Below are 14,050 nucleotides of genomic sequence, written 5' to 3'. Positions count from 1 at the left end.
GCCATATAACCCTAACCTCCTAATGTGCAGCCTTCATCATTGTTCAGCTGGAGGATGGATGTGTCGGTGTGAGTAGTTCCAAGACAATAAACATTCTGGAAAGGCTCTCCCATGTTAATGTTATTAATAATGCAGTTTTAAGAACAGAACAGCAAATCATAAACATCTGGAAACATCTGACATTTCTAGCTCCATTTGCTCCCAAAAAACCGAGATATTCCTGAGGAGTAATCGATTAAATTAGACAAAACAAAGAAAATATATGTATTTTGGTTTATATCATTCTGTTACCAGTTTTCTCCATCATCTGAGCTTAATATATGAGCTCTGAAATCTATAAACTGTCAGAGTTTTTTGTTTTAAGCCGAGAAACACCAGAAAATAGTCAAAAAAAATTTAAAAAAAAAAGTAAATCACACATTCTAACCAGTGTGGAATTAAATTGTCATTTAGTTTGTAGCTGTTTCTGGCCGTTGTTAGATGAAGATTGTAAGTCTTTAAAGAAAATTTCCCCAGAAACATTCATTTTGGAGTAAAACACTTTAACCCAAAGCGCTGTAAACATCTGTAAACATTTTTTTTTTTTACTAAATATCTTATTGTAAGACCAACTTTGGCACTTTGGGCATTTTAATTTACCTTAAAATGATCAGAGATCCTTAAATCTCTCCTGTTTAGCTGCAGTGATGATTAGTTTTATGCTACAAATGGCAAAAATAGGAATATAAAGTCACAAAATGATTAAAAATACCAACCTTAGAGCTATTCCTGAGGGTTGGACAGCCCCAAATCTGACCTGTTTTTCTAAAATGATTTAAAAAAGAAGCAAAATATGGTCAAATATGACAAGTTTTACAGATTAAACTCCCTAACGAGCAACTTTCAGACGTCATTAAGAAGAAACACCTGACAGACGTGTTTAATTTTATTATCAATGTCACAAAGTTTAGGCTTTTTTATGTACTTAAAGATTGCCGAGAGCCTTGAATCTCACCTGGAATGATGGAAAAATGTGCAAAAAAATGTTAAAAAATACTGACCTTAGAGTATGTGTTTCTGATTTTTTTTCTGAGGATAATGTCAAAATAATCTTTTTAGTAGGTTTCATGGTTTGGATTCAATCTTAAAAAAGATTATTAGCAGCAATTAAAGTAAAATAAAGACGTATAAATGGGAAATATTCCTTAGTTTACATAATATCCCACTTCACTGGGAGGTATTACTAGAAAAAATAAAGAACCATCTTATTTTATCTGATTTTATGCTAGAATAGCAGACTGGAATCATTTTAAACTCTTGCTGTGTGGAGATTTTAAATACATTTGTTCTAGAAAATGTGTTTTTTGGACTAAACATCAACACAACTTCATTTGCTCCCAATAAGATGGACTGCTTTGCTCACTAATTATCCGTGAGCTCGATAATGTTCAAAAATATCATACATGTGGTTGTTTTAGTTGATGTCAGGGTTTGGATTCAATCTTGAAATAGATTTCTCTTGAATTGCTGTTAAAGTTAATATTACAGAAGTCTAATTTCTCACTCTGTCTCTTTGGGGGGGACTTTCATGAGATCTCATTTAGTCTCAGGAGTCGTTTAAATCTTCTTTATGAACTGGATCGGATTAATCTGGCATAAGTGAGCGGTCTGTTTGAGCTGTTTTGAGTTGGTTTACTTTCAAATGGGAGTTCTGCAGGATTCAGCTTAATCCTTGTGGGTGAAATAGACAATTATCTAGCGCACCGATCACATCCTGCAGCGTTTGTTGTCGGAAAAGAGGAGCCTCGAAATGTCTTATCGGGTCGTTTCGTGCTGTGTCTCTTGCTTTGCGAGCTGTGCTTGCGTTGAGAAACTCTTGGGTGAGTATATCGCACAGGAATCCTCTCGTGTTCGCCAGTTCCTCTGCGGTTGTCTTCGTTTCTCACGCAACCCATGAGTCGCCTTAATGCGCTCGTTCAGCCTCACTTCCACGGGTCTGACCAGACAGGAGATGTTGCTGAAGGCTGCAGAGGGAAAGCAAATCCTCCTCGCTCTGTTTATTTCTCACTTCTCAGCCAATATATTGCGACAGAAGACGAGGCTGGTGGTGAAATATCCCAATTTCAAAGCAGCTGTTTCTGTTTTTGTTAGAGTTGAGTTGAATTTCACTCTTCTGCTTCATTAAATCATCACAATTCATCATTTGGTCGGCAAAATTCGGTGCAGGTGCTTTTTAATTTCAGAAGAATAGCTCTGGAGCATCACCTGTTTTGCTAAAATGATGAAAAATGTGCAAAATGTGTTCACATTAGACGAGCTCTGCAGACCTGTTTTAAAAGAGAACAGCAGATCTAAGGCTGTTTTAACTGTTCTGGTGTGAATATTAAAGAAAAAAACTGGCAGATGAAGACAATAAATAAAAAGATAAATGGCATTAACTAAATAAATTATCAATGCTATCTTTCTTTCCCCCTTGAAAAACATCTTACGGATCTAATTAATCAAGAAAATAGTCTGAAAATGCAATATTTGGTGTTCTTTTGGCTGCAAAATCTGATTTTTGTGGTAAATTTAAGGCTCTTCTTCTAACTCAGACTCATCTCACCCCACCGTCTCCTATTGAGAAATAATAATTATTTGGATGAAAATGTCTGGAAACCAATAAATTTAGTTCTGGTTTCTGTTGGAAACGACTAAACTTGTGTTAAAAGCTTTATATTATTGGTCAAATATGTCCGTAAGAAAACCCTGTGTTGAAAAATTGTGCTGCAGCTGAAGAGTTCCAGTTATGAAGTGAACAAATGTTTAATTTAGATCAGTTTTACATCCCGTTCCTGAATGTGAGCGATGGAAGCAGGAGCTCTGAGGGCAGAAGGTAAGTCTGACATTTGTAGGACTGAGATGTGAGTTTGGTGTTTTGCTGCTCAGACTAAATTAGCAAATGTACACCCTATGTCAAAAGGTTTAGGACGCTTTCTCATTCAAATGAATAAGAAAGTAGGCAAAACTTAAAACTTTTGACGGGGTGTACTTGAAACTGATCAGCAATGCTGATGAAAATGTGGCTAGTTACTGCATCCAAGACACTCCAGCTAGACAAGTAAAGGTCTGAAAAGTAGCGAATTCATTGATGGTAGGTCATTCCGTATGAAATCAACCAATTTTAAGAAAACTTCCCACCTGACCCTCTCAGATTTTGCTAAGTTTTTATGTACATTTAGTACATTATATATGATGGGAAAATCCAAAATTTGAATGCTTTATTGTCATTAGTTTTAGGAGCCTATTCGTTGCGCTGATTGGTTGTATACCTACCCAATTGCTGCAGAGTGATTTGATAGACAACCTTTTAGCCCGCCTCCCTCCCTGTCGAGCGGTCCTAGACCCTTGCGTCTTCAGAGCTGGGTCTAGCATGGCTAGGCTAGGGTACCCTATTATTGCAGCCAAAATTAAGACTTGAAATTTTCGACCATTTTCAGACTTCTATAACTTCTGAACAACAAAAGATAGAGATCTGAATTTTTCAGAATCATTTCACAGTGACCTATAGCCCTCAGAAATGTGAAAATATTTACTTTATATTTATAATTGCATGCTACAGAGAATGACAAAGTTGCGATTTCATCCATCACGAACTTCTAAATTGCTACATTTGGCCACCCATTACACAAAAACTAATCATCATATCCATTAGAGATTTTATGTGGTATAATTTGACTATCTAAGGATTGGATCTGTTTAAAATGAAAGTGCTATGGTATGTAATGCATGAAATATGAACAGCTAAAAATAAAAAATATCTGTCCGACCTTCGGATTCAAAGGTCAATATCAGCATGTGGGATAGGTGGTATCAAAAAATGACATCATGTGAAGTTACAGGAATTTCCCTAAATGATATGGTTGAAATATGACATGACCCAGTTTCATTTGGAAAGGACTGAATTTGTTAAAAGATTATTGGTCAGACATGTTCCAAAGAAAATCCTGCGTTGAAAAACTGCCATAGCTAAAGAGTTTCAGCTCCAAAGTGCACAAATGTTAGTTTAAAGCAGTGTTGCCTCCAATTCTTCCAAACTTAAAGGTCAGCGTGGAGTTCCTGAATGTGGAAGCAGGAGCTCTGAGGGCAGAAGGTAAAAGTCTGACATTCGTATGACTGAGGTGTGAGTTTGGTGTTTTGCTGCTCAGACTCGTGCAGCTGGAGGCGAAGGCGAGGTCGAGACGAGGTGAGGAGCTCAGTGAGCGTGAAAGAGACCGACAGGTGCATCGCTGCTCGGCCTCCTCGGGGAACGCCGCATACTGCAGGTCCTCTCAACTGTGAGATTACAGTTTCTATCGTGCGGCTTTCACGTGCACGAGCATGTCCGCCAGCTGATGATGGTGATGGAGTCGGAAACGCCGATGAGACTTAATGATATTCCTCCATCATACCTGAGCAAACTTGTCATCAGTTATTGCTGTCCTGCTGGAACCTCGTGTTCAGAGAGAAGCAGCTTTGACGGTTGTGTAACAGGGTTTGTCAACAGTCAAGAGAAATCAGTCATTTATTGGTATAATGGAGTTTGCGGATCGACAGCAGCCTCCAGGCCTCTTTACATAACGAAGGAGACACGACTGATTTATTTCAAATGGACACATTCGATGCCTTTATTGGAATCAAACTGATTTTGCTTCATCTGAAATGTTTTATTAAACTTAAAATCTCCTCAGAAATCATTTGTCAGTTGACAGAAACTGCTCAGCAAATGTTTTGTCAGTGAGTTTTCAAGGAAAAGTGTCAAACATTTCTCATTTTCAGCTTCTCGGATGTCACATTTTGCTGTAGTTAGGCGGATAAGACCGGAATTTGGGGTCGATAGTTCACTTTTTCAGGAAAGCATCAAATTTGGTACAGACATAGTATATGACCTTACAATTGATTTAAGGGGAGTACCCCAAAAATCTAAGCCCCCTGGTGGCCGCCATCTTGAATTCAAATATGGCCGCCTTGCTAAACCTATTTATGTAATATCTCCCTTAATACGGCAGATACAAAGTTACTTTCCAGATCTACCCCCATTGTTTAAGGGTCTGCGGATTCAATAAAGCCATTTATAACAGTGTTATATATAACAGCCACCAGGGGGCTTAGATTTTTGGGGTACTCCTCTTAAATCAATTGTATGGTCATATACTATGTCTGTACCAAATTTGGTGCTTTCCTGAAAAAGTGAACTATCATTTGACTTATCCGCCTAACTACTGCTTTTCTTTGTCATGTGACAGAAAATTGAACATGTTTAGGTTTGGGCCTTTTAGGTTTGAAAAAACTTAAGGAGACATTGTGGAAGTTGTCATTTTTCCATTAAAAAACTTTATTATATACGTCATTAAGCAAGATAGTATTCTTTAAATGGAAGTTTAAAGAATTTTTGGCATTCATTTGGTCTTTGTTACTTGAAAAAGGAAAGTGTTCACTGCACCAAAAATGGTTCTTTGCAGTGACGCCATCAAAGAACAATTAAGAACTTTAGCAAAAATGGTTCGTTAAGGAACTAATTTCAAGATAGATCTTTGAGGACTCACTTGATTTAGTTCATTTTCCAAAATAAATGCACATTTTAGTAATTCTAAGCGTCATTTCCCCCTTTTTATTAATTATACAGGCCTAATTAAGTACGGAAATATTCATAAAAGTGATTAGTGATGAAAATATTGCCTTGCTGCTCTTCCAGACACTCCAGCTACACATTTTCTTTCCTTTTATTGGTGAAAAAATGCAATTTGCTGTGGAAGTCAGTTGGTTTATTGTTTGCTAATTTGTGTTCCATTTCAGTCACGCTAAGACAAACACTTCTTTGCAGCGTAGAAGAACCATTTTTGGTTCCACAAAGAGCCTTTTAGCAAGAAGTCCATTAAAGAATCATTTCTGCCAACAGAGCCTCCAAAGAAGCATCAAAACATGATTAGTTTAGGCCCTGAAAATGTTGCTTCAAAGAACTTTAGCAAAAATCGACTCTTTCAGGAACTAATTTCAAGCTAGAACTTTGTGCAGCAAATGTTTTTCACCCTTGAGAAACATTAAATATTGCTTTTTAAAAAAAAATTAAGTCAGGAAATATTTGTAAAATTGATCAATCATGAAAATGTTGGCTGTTTACTGCCTCCAAGACACCGCAAGCTGTTAGTTTTTACCGTGTTTTAAGGAAGAAATGAGCACATTTATCTGTGTCATATCGAGTTTTTAAAACTTTTATCTGATATTTTTGTGTCATCTCAGTCAGACTGTGGCTGGATGTCTTAATCAGTGTCTGTCTGAGGGGAACAGAGAGAATCTGTGTCGTAATGAGCTTATTCTGCCGCCACAGATTCACTGAAGCCAACATCAGGTTTCTGTCCTGATTCTCCGGCTACAAAAGAGGAAAGCGTCCGTGATGTTTAACCAGCTCCGCCGGGGTCAAGAATGCAGAAGACTGGCGAGAGAACAGAATTCCCGACACAAGCGATGTCTCCTCCCTCCTTTTGAAGTGGGACCCGCTGAGATCTCTGAGCTCGGCGGCTTCTTGAGTCGCAGGATCTTCGCCTGCATCCCAGACCGGCCTAAACCTGGAAGGTCAACCCAAGTTTACTTTCTCAGACACGCGGGCCCAAAGAAACAGAATCCGTGCAGCTTAAACTGTTGGGTTTGCACAGAGGGAGGGTCATCTCTGGCTCTGCTGTTTGTTAACGACACAATGGGCGCGTAAAGACTTTGGTTTTTATCTCCAAAGACAAAACACTTCTTCTTTCTGCAGCCATGTAACCAGTCTGGTGCTAAAAGATGGCTTTGAAGCGGCTCTAAGTTCTGAAACAGTCAAGGCTCCGATGCTTTTTCTAGTCTTTTCAATCGTGGGTTTATTTCAAGAGAGCTGCTTTTTTTTCTCATGCAAAGTTTAATTCAATTTACTCAGCAGCTATTTGGTGAAATCGGGCGTAATTAAATCAACTTATCGACAAATAACCGGGAAAGTGTGTTCGACAAGTTGGCAAATACATAAATGGATTTAATTCTGCCTTCTTTTCTAGTCACTTTTTCAGTTCCAAAGCCACATGATCTCGTTTCATTTAGAGACTTTTACTGCAATTTTTACTACAAGATTTTATTCACTTTTGTCGAACGTCACATCAGGATTTTCAGCATATTCACCTGAACTTTCATTTTTTCCTCCCATAAATCACATTTTACACATATAGACCAATAGCACAGGCTATGCGGAAGAACTTAACTTTTAATTTTTAGTGTTTTTTTAATCCTAAGAGTTGGTTTTAATTGACATAATAAGATCATGGCTCCATCTCTGTGGCAAATAAACTTGACTGAATGTTAAGCAGCAGTTCTTCTTCTCTTCTATTAAAACCCCCAAATATGACATTTAATTTTCCTTTCTAAAACATTGGAGATTTTTTGTTAACCCTTTTTTGTGCTGCTGTTGTGCAGACAGCATCGTAACACAATTTATTTTATATTTAACTCAAACTAACAGCCAGTTAGCATCGTTTATTTGTGACACTAACAGGAAATATTCCTCAGACTCAGGTCAGAAATGTACTGATTGTTTTCAGTAGTTCATGAATTTGTTGAATTGGTTGGATTTTGAATTAATTCTACCGAGCTGAAGGCACATTTTCACCCTGCAGTGAGTTTTTGTTTTGCTTGTTTCTTAGTGTTAAAGGGGCACCGAGGAAGATTTTTATGCTCCTAACAGTCTCATATTAATGTGGATGAATCTTCGTTATTTACACTTATTAACGCCCCCATTGTTGATTCATGAATCATTTTGGTTTTGTAAATATTTGTATTTTATTAATTTTTTGTCGACTCGTCTAGAATTTCCTGTGAGAGACGGATCGATTTACAGCAAATACGGTGCGCGTGCACCGACGGAGCGTAGCAGAGCGGAGCTAGTTGTTTTTAGCAGTAGCAGAGCGGAGAGTTGGTTGAGAAGACGGCAAACATGGAGCGCAAAAGGAAGCAAACGGAGCAAAGTCTGCAAGCAGAAAGGTTGTCAGATCGACAACGAGGCAAAAGAAAAGTTCATCTTGGACAGGCATTTCAGAGGTGGAGAGAAAAAGGAATCAAAACGGATGCCGAGCTGGCTGTGCTTCTCCTAGACAGGTACATAACTTTAGCTCTTTGTAAGTTTGATACAATTCTTTTGTCTTTTGTGTGTGTTGCTTGCGATGTGTGGTTAGTAGAGTATGGGATTAGTTTGACTGTGACTGGTTTAGTTGACTAACTTTGTGGCAAAAACACTGTGTGGGTATTTGCTAATGTAACATTAGCTCGGAGCTACCGAACGTTAGCTCCAAGCTAACGTTAGCTCGGAGCTACCGAACGTTAGCTCCAAGCTAACGTTCGGTTAACTCCGTAGCTCGTAGCAGCTTTGACAACTCGGTTTTACAACATTAGACCGCGGAGTCATTTACACACGTTATTGTTCAACTATGATTTCAACTCCACCGGCTTTCCTGAGGCTCACTCGCTCGTTTACAACGGTTTGCCACAGTGCGCGCCGAGGCTCACGGGAAATGTAGGCAACGCTACATTTCCTCGGTGCCCCTTTAAAGTGTCATTTGAAGTGTAGCGGCTGTTTTCAGTGCATACTGTAGGGGGCGCTGTTCATACTGCAACGATGGAGGAAAACTTCAGGTCTGAGCAAAGTTTCAATGTGGCTTCTGGAAAGTTTGAAAACCGAATTAATTAAATCTAACATCCTTTTAAAATATTCTAAATCCTGAAAACTGTTAGTCTGTCGATTAATTCACTTTTTTAGCCAACAGATGTATTTTAACTGTTTAATTTTTCAACCCTGAATGTTAAAATATCAAATTTGGGCAGAAAATACATTAATAGTTGATAGAAAAAGGTGGAACCAAAACATTTTCTTTCATAGTGATGCCATTTTTAGTAACAGTTCATTAAAATGTTCAGTTTAATCATCAGAAAACTGTGAGAAATGTTCCCCAAACCCCAAATTTGCATCTTCTAATATGTTGTTCTGTCTGTAAATGTAAGAATTTGCAGCATTTCTGAGCCTTCTCTTATCATACATTTAGTATTTTGGTTCTTGGTCAGACAGAACATGTTCCTAAATGTCATGTTGCATTTCTCACTGTTTTCTGATGATTAACGGAGAAAATAATCTGCAGATTAATGAAAATGAATCAATGGTTGCTTTAATTTTGTGCTATTACCTGCCATTAAACAACACAGACCTCTTAAACTTTCCGTTAACTTGTGGATCGAAACTAAAAATCTAGAAACATTGAATGTATTTGACAGCAAGAGACACACCAAAAAATGTTAATTTAAGAATTTTCAGCATTTCTGGGTCTTGTTTTATAAAAGATTCAATGTTTTAGGCTCCTGGGTCAGACAGAATGACATATTTGATGATCATTTTTCACTGTTTTCTGATGATTAGTTGATAAATTATTTACTTCTTGTTTTTTTTAAGGTTTTTAGGTAGAGATCTGTGTTATTTAGTGGCTTATTTTCTCATTTAATCAACTTAACATCAGAAAACAGGGAGAAATCTGGAGCTGCATCTTAAAACATGTTGTTCTGTCTCACCAACAAACTAGAACCTGAACATTTTTGATGTAATATAACAGAGAGAACATAAAAATGCATTTTTAAGGAGAAAATTTCACCTTGAGGTTAATATCCATAGCTGTCAAAAACATTAATTCTTGGTTTTCTGTTTGGATCCACACGTTTATTTTAAGGTTTTATGGGTCTGTGCTATTTGGTGCCAAGTAATGGCGTTAAATTAGAGCAACTAATGATTATTTTTTAGTAATCTGCAGGGTTTTTTTCTCAATGAATCATCAGAAAACAGTGAGAAATGCATCATAACCTGTACATCTGCAGCTGTTATCTTGTGACCTGTTGGTCTGTTCGACTAAGAACATAAAATGTTAAATGTTTTATAAGTAGAGACCCAGAAATGCTGCAAATTCTTCACATTCACAGACAGAACAACATATTGGAAGATGAAAATTTGGGATTTACTGAACATTTCTTACTGTTTTCTGATGTTTAATAGCCCTTACCCTCCAGAAAAATAACAAAAACTGAACAACCTTTAAAGCAGGTCTTTATTTCAAACCATCAACTTCATATAGAGGGTCTTTAATTGGAAAAAAAATCGAATTTAATATCAATTAATGCATTAATAAAGGCCTTTTAACTAGTCAGGCCTCGTTTTTTGACTAAATCTAAATTTCACAGTCATTAATTGCAGTTAAATTCCTTAAATCAGCTTCTTCCTCATTATTAATCGGTTGTCGTGTCTCGTCGCTGCTCAGTTTATTTCCAGCAGCTTCATGTTCTTCTGGTCCGGATCTGCTGAGGCCTGATTCCTCCGAATAAAAACCTGAGCTGTGCGGATTATCAAAGCAATAAATGGGCGGTGGGCTCCTGAATGGGCGCAGCGGCGTGAAGGGGAGTAATTACAGCTTCATATTAATTGTGTTTTTCTTTTTCTTTTTTTTTTACCTTCTTTCCGCGCACTGGAGGCGGTGGTGACATCTAGGAGGGCCAAGTCTTTGTGCCGAACACTTCAAGTTTCAAAAACAAGGCCAATTGAAGCGGCGCAGCTCAAAGCCGGCGCCATTGTAGGCGAACACATTGAGTTTTGATTGGGGACAATGGTGTTTCTCAAATTTCTCGCAAAGAGAAAGCCATACTCCATCTGTGATCTCAATGAGCGCCTATTCAGGGGCTTCCCTTCCTTTCTGCGCCGCTCGAAAAGGAGGCAGATGTGGAGGGATCGAGCAGGGGAGAGTGCATTTTAATTGGCTGCAGTGTGTGTAGTGTGTTGTTTTACGCACGCGCACGCGGTGTGGAGTTATAGCCACTATAGGCTGCGCAATAATCTCGCCGTGTTGATGAATACTTGTAGCCCATTCATTAAACAAAGATAATCCCTGCCAACCTACCTCGGGGGCACAAAAACGTATTTCGTGTGTGTGTGTGTGTGTGTGTGTGTGTGTGTGTGTGTGTGTGTGTGTGTGTGTGTGTGTGTGTGTGTGTGTGTGTGTGTGTGTGTGTGTGTGTGTGTGTGTGTGTGTGTGTGTGTGTGTGTGTGTGTGTGTGTGTGTGTGTGTGTGTGGAGGCGGTGGGGGGGTGTATTGCCTGAGCGCCGGCCAACAGCTTTGGCAGACAGGGACCCTTCAAATCTTTGAAATATTCATACGCCACTGCAGGGTTATCCCCCATTTACAAATAAGTGTTATTCTAGCGGCTGAGGGAGTGATGCTGGGAGACCTCTGCTGCCTCTTCAGCTCAAGAGGCTCCTCCAGCAGCCAATCCCGGGCAAAATTTAGCCCTATATGTTTGACTTTCTGCAGGGCTGGCTGCTGCAGGCAAATACACCACTCACTGCTGAATTCTTCTCTTCTTAAAAATGTTTGCTCAGTGTTTTTGCAGTTTAATCTCCTGCAGAGCTGCATGTTGCAAATAGAAAAATATTGGGTTTTTTTTTTTACTCACCTGCATTTGCCCAGATGATGGATCTTTAACTCAAATATCCAAAATCACGTCATAGCAATAAAGCGCTCCTAAAATGCTGCTAAATTTTAGATCTTTTCTTTACATCTACTTCCTGATAGTGCATGGTTGCAAGGTAAACATGTTTTTTTTTTTTATTTAATGTGCTGCGCTTTCACAATAATTTTGCATCATCTTAACATTGTGTGATTTAAACTCAATTTTTTTTTGCATTTGTTGATGTCTGACAAGATTTAAGTTGAACTAATTTAATTAAATCGACTTTTTTTAAAAGCATTTTTGTAGACTGAACGAATACAAAGCAAAGGACAGTGCAGGTGAGAATCAAGTCTTGTATAAATGCAAATGAATTTCTTGGCAAATAATATTGCATCAACTTAATATGTGTAACTTAAACTCAAATCCATGCCTTTGTTGATTTATGACACGTTTTAAGTTGAGCTAACTTAATTAAATTGGCTTGATAACCTTTTTAGGCTGGACAAATATTACACAAAGGACAATTAAAGGTGAGTTTCATGTTTTCTGTAAATGCAAACATTATTTCAATGAGTTGTCTTGACATAATAATGTTGTGTCAGCTTAACATTGTGAGTAATTTAAACTCAAATTCACACATCTGTTGATTTCTAACTGGATTTAAATTGAGCTAACTTAATTAAATTGGCTTGATAACCTACATTTTTTGTCCTATGCTAAACAAATATAACACCAAAGAGAAGTAAATGTGAATATTTTGTCTTCTATAAATGCCAACATTATTTCAATGAGTTGTCTTGACAAAATAATGAATATTGTGTGTGATTTAAATCTTAAAACAAGATTTAAGTTGAGCTAACTTAATAATGAAATTGACTTGATGGTACACATGGTACACTGAATACTTTAATACAAAAGGACAAATGAGTATCATGTCTTGTACAAGTGCAAACATTATTTCAATGAGTTGTCTTAACATAATAATGATAGTAATTGGATCAACTTAATATTGGGTGAAATTTTAACTCAAATTTATGCATTCGTTGCATTCATTGGCTTGAAAACCTTTTATGTCGGCACAAAGTCCAATTAAAGATGAGTATCATGTCTTCTATAAATGCAAACATTATTTCAATGAGTTTTATTGACATAATAATGTTACAACAGCTTAAAATTGTGTAATTTCAATTTTATTCATTTGTTGATTTATGACTAGATTTAAGTTGAGCCAACTTAATTAAATTGGCTTTATTATTGATTTTTTTGTGGTTGTAGGCTGAACAAATATGGCACAAAGGACAATTAAAGGTGAGTGTCGTGTCTTCTATAAATGCAAACTTTATTTTAATAAATTGTCTTGACATAATAATGTTGCATCAACTTAATATTGTGTGTAAGTTGAGCTAACTTAATTAAATTGGCTTGACGACCTGTTTTTTGTTGTTGTTAGTTTCAGGCTGAACAAACAGGACAATTAAAGGTGAGTATCATGTTTTCTTGACATATTGCTGTTGCATCAGTTTCATATTTTGTGTAAACTCAAATTCATGCGTTTGTTGAATTATAAGACTGAAGTTAAGCTAACTTAATTAAATTGGCTTGACAACCCGCTTGTTTGTTTATTTAATTTGCAGTGAACAGTTTTAATACAAAGGACAATTAAAAGTGAGAATCATGTCCTCTATACGTGCAAACATGATTCCAGTGAGTCGGACTGATTTAATAACGTTGCATCAACTTAATATCGTTTGAAATTCAAATTTATGTGTTTGTTTCTATCCAGATTTATGTTGAGCTAACTTAATGAAATTGGCTTGATATGCTTTTTATTTTTTTTTAATTTTGCAGACCAAACAGCTATAACACAGAGAGCGATTAAAGGTGAATATCATGTCTTCTGTGAATAAATTAAGTGATGAATTTGACCATCAGTGGATTCTTGTATCGAGTTTATGCTTCACCTGCTGATTCAGTTGATGGGAAATGATGTTGTGCTGCACGCGGCTAATGCTAGTCACATTTAGCAGTGATATTTAACCATCCTGCTCTTTAGTTTAGTGTAGCAGACTATAGTAAATGAGAGTGATAAATGATTCTGGAACAAATCTGCTCAGTCCAAGAGGGCTTTTCTTTTTCAAGTGTAGCTGTCTTTGTAAAACCTGACGTATGTTTGCACCAACTCTTATCATTTGGTTTAACATTTATAATAGTAATCATAATAATAACACAACAATTGTTATGGAAGTTGTAATGACAAATGCATTTAATTGAGGAAAAGATTAATACTTTAATTTACTGGAGTTTGTTGGTTGGACATAATTTTATTAGAAATTGTCATAACTCAGCTTTTTTAGGTTGTTTTTAGTGTGTCCTTTACTGCACTTTGTACAGGTAAAAGGAAACATATTGAGCTTTTCTGCCATTACAATTAATCTGACCGCTAGTTTATTTACTATTTAGTTTATATAATAGCACAGACGATGGATTTTCAGAGATTTATGTCAACAAAAGTCTGCAAAATTAGCTCCATCTTGACCAAGAACTTAACTAAAATGCTGCT

At 37.0% G+C, this 14,050-nt stretch overlaps 1 non-coding gene across 1 annotated transcript; it reads left to right on the top strand.

The window, feature by feature from the left end:
* The first annotated feature begins 11,115 nt into the window (after positions 1-11,115).
* On the top strand, positions 11,116-12,970 carry LOC110954850 (DMRT-like family A2). Its single transcript, XR_007941449.1, has 3 exons — positions 11,116-12,020; positions 12,766-12,798; positions 12,941-12,970. It is a non-coding gene; the product is annotated as a DMRT-like family A2 (transcript).
* Positions 12,971-14,050: the final 1,080 nt, after the last annotated feature.

Source organism: Acanthochromis polyacanthus, chromosome 4 (genome assembly GCF_021347895.1).
Source record: "Acanthochromis polyacanthus isolate Apoly-LR-REF ecotype Palm Island chromosome 4, KAUST_Apoly_ChrSc, whole genome shotgun sequence".
NCBI classification, from domain to species: domain Eukaryota; kingdom Metazoa; phylum Chordata; class Actinopteri; family Pomacentridae; genus Acanthochromis; species Acanthochromis polyacanthus.
This window is presented reverse-complemented; position numbering and strand designations above follow the sequence as displayed.